The 5,000-nt window shown below is 37.8% G+C and overlaps 1 protein-coding gene across 1 annotated transcript in view; it reads left to right on the top strand.

The window, feature by feature from the left end:
• Window positions 1–5,000, top strand: part of LOC135198600 (interleukin-1 receptor-associated kinase 4-like) — a gene marked incomplete in the record, with an annotated part of 22,295 nt that overhangs the window by 453 nt on the left and 16,842 nt on the right.

Below are 5,000 nucleotides of genomic sequence, written 5' to 3'. Positions count from 1 at the left end.
CCTCCGAAAAAGTACATTATAACCCGTCCTGACATCGGAGATGGGCATCAGTCGCGACTTGTTGTTGGTGAGAAACGGAGCTAAAGACCTCTACTCTCCTTTGGAAGTAAAGTATTTTCTCCAAAGTTAGAAATTAAGGCCATATTTTAAGCTTTACACAGAGGGTAATGAAAATGGTGGCCAACGCAGTGCAAACTTCACCAAAACGCTTTCGAAATTTTTACTTACGATTAAATATCTTAGAAGATTGACGCCATCTCGATGTTTGCGAGTCGCTTGTGTCAACAAACTTCCCATTTCCTGTGATAAATCCGCACACCACTTGTACCCATAGACGCTGGGCTGCTTTCATCACAACAATCGGAAAACGGTCCCTTGCCACTATGTTTTTAAGGAAACTACGGTTTTGGTAGAAGACGACGACGAAGTATGCACTAGATAATTATTTAAATAAATAGTAAAACATCAATATTTTACATATTTATGATGATTAACGTGAAAATATTTGTTATTGAAAAAGTAACTCGATTCCTGACTCAACTTTAAGTAATTATTTTTCGGAATTAGAAAGTTTTTTAAGTCCTGTATTATGACGTCACAAAATCTTGACTTTCGTACCAATTGTAAATGAATTGAAAAAGAAACCCACAAAATGATTTTGTGGGTTTCTTTTTCAATCTTCAGAAGAAAACTGAAAGAAGTTTTTGTTTGGTTCATCATGTAAATGAATTGCTATACTCAACTTTCTTGCAGAACAGTTTACCAGTTATTCATGCAGATTGTTATCTGCTATTCATGTAATTGTTATAATCGTAATGCGCATATATATCTTTATTATTTACTTTTTGGAGATATGAAGATGTTTTACTGCCGGATTACTGCCGTAGTGTGACGCATTCGCTTTTGCTCCCTGGGCCTCTTGTCTGTTTTCGCATCATAAGAAATTAATGGGGCTGAATTTGCAATGACCAGAAAGTCGTTAAAAGAGGAAAGTTAGCATTGAGGAGCATATGTTTTGATTGAGAAAAATACAAATTTATACAATAGCTTGATTGACAACTAAGCAGCATACCTACTATGGGTTTCAGAGATAGTGCAAGCACGTTTTTTGGCAACATTTCTGTAACGAACACTCGTATCAGAACAAGATTTTGCTATAGTGTATTACACCCAGTGCCGTAATTTATAAGGGTATCGTGAATCACTAATCGTAAAGAATAACGACACTTGGCCTCGTACCAAGAGACAAAAACTCCATTATCCAGAAATGGATACGAACACAGGAGTAAAAAGCTCCACCTACCCTCTCCCCCCATCTCCACCGCCACCCCTGTCCTTCTTCACAATGGCACATGTTCACCCTCCAAACTGGGTATAAGACTTACACAAAATGTGGAAATTGGTTAAATTACCCTATGTATTGGAAGTATATATACATAAATATTAAAGCAATTTTATTATTATTATTGCATTACTATGACAACTAGAATCCATGGAAACAGTTTATAATAATGCATCGGTGTATGTGTGAAGCTCCACTAATGTGGCAACAATGATTTTACCATTCTTAGCATGCAAACATTAAAGGTTACATTTATTTCTGGCATACAGTTATTAAAAAAATCAAAATACTATACAGTGGTACCTTGAGATACGAGCGTCCTGTGATACGAGTGCTTTGAGACCCGAGGTGGGAATTCGGTCCAAATTTTTGCCTTTGAGACCCGAGCTGTGTCCCGAAGATCCGAGTTGGTTCGGGGACGCCACCGCTAGTTGGCGTTCGCGGGCAGCATCAGCTGGGAGCATCCCACGAGCTCACTCACACGTGTGGCCGATAGTGTTGCCATTTTAGCGGTTTTCCCGCTAGATCTGGATCTTTTTGCTTCAGTCTCGCGGGAAGAAAGTGGGTTTAGCGGCTAGCGGGAAGTTAGCCGTGTTTGAAATGTTTAGCGGTGGTTTCTGGATTTTTTTTTTTCCTTTTTAATAGGTTTTTATTTCATAAATCATTTTATTCCAATCTGATTCACTAAAAAATAATTTTTTTTAGAATTTTCGATACTTGAAACTTGCAGTGCAAGTACTAACAGTTGCCACAAAGTTACCAACTATATCATTTCGTAAAGTGCTGCATGAAATTGGTTTACAAAACAAAAATGAAGAAAACAATTTAGAGGGACAGTACCAAATTAAAGGATTATATACTTTGACCATTCAATCTGGGTTAGCGAGGGAATTAAACTACCCTTTCTCTTTTATCTTAGTCTGCCCATCGATTAAAGAGGTCAAGCCAGGTGTGGATTAAAATGGTCAGAAGGATCTGTCGCAAATGGGCTCGGAGTCCGCTCGTAAATTGGTTTGACTTTAGGACGTTCGCATTTGACTTTCGAGGAGGAAATTCCCTTGTGGGTGCTACAAACCAAAGTCATTAATCCTATAAACGGGTGACCTGCCGGGCATGGCGACATTTGTGCCACATCTATGATATTTCACCACTTTTAATTGAGACGTGTGTGTGGAATTAGGAAGAATTGGCATCGCTTCTAATGGGAGGTCGTTCTTTCTACCCAAGTCCAGAGCATATGAATTAAGGGATGCACTCAGTTGGTCTTTATATATCCTTCATTAAGACTTAGTTTTGCCTGTGGTGACAACTCCTGTGTTTTTCCTGATTGGAAGGAGGAGACAGTAATCTGCCCCTAGAGCAAATCACGTTGTTTGCTACTGACAGAAATTGAAAAACAAGATAATATTGAACCATGATTTCCATCGCTGCCAAACATTAGTTCATTTCATTCAGTTGTAGACTTCATAGAGTGTGATCGGACTCGCGCAAGTCAGTCGTTGACCTTTGTTAATTGAGATAGACGATCGCATATTGAATCTAGATTCAAAATGCCCAAGACGCAGTATACACAGAAATTCCGAAGGGAGTGGCTTCAAGATGAAGAATTAAAACATTGGTTAACTGAAAAAAAGAAGGGAAGTGGTGAAAGTGTACCTAGTAAAATAAATTTTTGTCAGTGTGTTCTTGCGCCTAAGTTATGTGATTTGAAAGCTCACGGGAAAACAAAAAAACACAGGGCAAATGCTGATCATCCAACGCAAGACAGCTTACAATACCATTTCAGCCTTTGACAAAATCAAGTGAAAACTCAGATTGCAGAAGGGCGTATAGCATTGTTTATTGCAGAACATACCTCAGTATCAACTTGCGATCACTTGAATGATTTATGCAAGGCAATGCTTCAGTGATAGCAAAATAGCATCGATGACAAAGATCAAGAGATCCAAGTGTAGTGCTATACTAAGAATGTTTTTGTATCCTCATTTCAAGAGTGACTTGAAGAATTCGGTTGGTGATAGTCCTTTTAGTTTACTGATAGATGAATCAAAACAGATATCAGCGTTAACAAATATCTTGGAATAGCAATAATTTTCTATGACGAAATGAGAGGCCAGATAGTGTCTACTTTTCTAAGTTTAACAAAATTAGAAGAAATGCAATGCAAGTGGAATTGTGGCTGCCTTGAAAGAGACTTTGTATGATTTTGGCCTGAATACAAAAACTTGAAAGGCCTTGGAACAGACAATGCCAGTGTTTGGTAGGTGTGAATAATGGCGTCTATGGAACAGTTGAAGGTAGAGGTCCCTAATCTTGTTTTGATTCGTTGTGTATGTCACTCCTCTACAACTGGCCGTCTCTGCTGCTGCAGCTGAGGTTCTTCCAAGAAATTTGGATATATTATAGTGAAACCTAATAACTTTTCTCGATCACCATTACGTCAGACAGCATACCAGAAGATTTATAATCTAATCAATGAAAATCATGATCCATTAAAAATTGTACAATCATGCCAAACCAGATGGCTTCTATTGCAACAGCTGTAGAGAGAATCCATGATCATGGTTGAGCTTAAAACCCACTTTGACATTGTACGTAATAAGGAAAGATGTTTTATGGCGCCGATGCTTTATGAAATGTACAATGATGTTCAGAATCTTGCTTTCCTTAAGTTTCTATTACCATATTGAAAGACATCCAGAGAGTTAACAAATCGTTTGAATCAAACGAATCTGATCCGACAAAACTTCATGATGATCTTGTGATGGTTTTAAATCTTTTAGTGAACAAAGTTGTGATACCTACTGCAAAAGTTGACCCTCTGGAAGGTAACATTAGCGAGTTTCTAGACCCCAAGCCATACCTTGGTTATCAGTTTGAGAAAGAAATTGAAAGTCTGCAACAAAAAGGATTCTCTGACGTTTTAGAAAAAAATATGAGAGCACGATGCATTAAGTTCATTACCATACTTATAAAAGAGATTCGTCAGCGGTTACCAGATAATGTTAAGATTCTTCAGCACATGTCGTTGCTATCAGTTAAAAATTCTCTTAGTGTTGTCAAAGATTCTCTCATTCCATTGATGGAGCTATTAAAAGTTTCCCCTGCAGAAATTACGATTATTGATAACCAGTGGAAGGACCTAACTTTTATTAAATGGAAAGAAGTTGGTCAAACTGTTAAGTTTTGGAATGAAGTTTTTCAGTATAGAGATTCATCTAATAGTAATCCATTTAAGGAATTGGGAAGATTTGCAATATCCGTCTTGGTGCTACCCCATTCAAACGCAGAGGTTGAGAGAATTTTTAGCCAGATGAATCTTGTGAAAAATAAGATAAGAAATAGAATGCAGACAAAAATGATGAATGCTATTCTTGGGATCCGTTCAGGGCTAAAAAGACATGGGAAAACCTGCTTTAATTATGATGTTGCCGCCAATGTTTTGAATATGATTGGAACTAAAGAGACTACATCAGAACATCAAAGCGAGCAGCAGCAGCAGTTCACGGGACGGAAGGGGAGGAGGAGGAGCCAGAATCATTCGATGGCCATGAAGATCTGCTGTTTTTTTGACATATTGACAAAGGTAAACATTGGATTTGTCTGTCTGTGCATTTAGTGTTGAATTCCACATAACCAATCTAAAACTTATTTTCAT

The sequence above is a fragment of the Macrobrachium nipponense genome, chromosome 23 (genome assembly GCF_015104395.2).
Source record: "Macrobrachium nipponense isolate FS-2020 chromosome 23, ASM1510439v2, whole genome shotgun sequence".
NCBI lineage: Eukaryota > Metazoa > Arthropoda > Malacostraca > Decapoda > Palaemonidae > Macrobrachium > Macrobrachium nipponense.
Note: the sequence above shows the minus strand (reverse complement) of the source record. Positions and strands in the feature narration are given on the sequence as shown.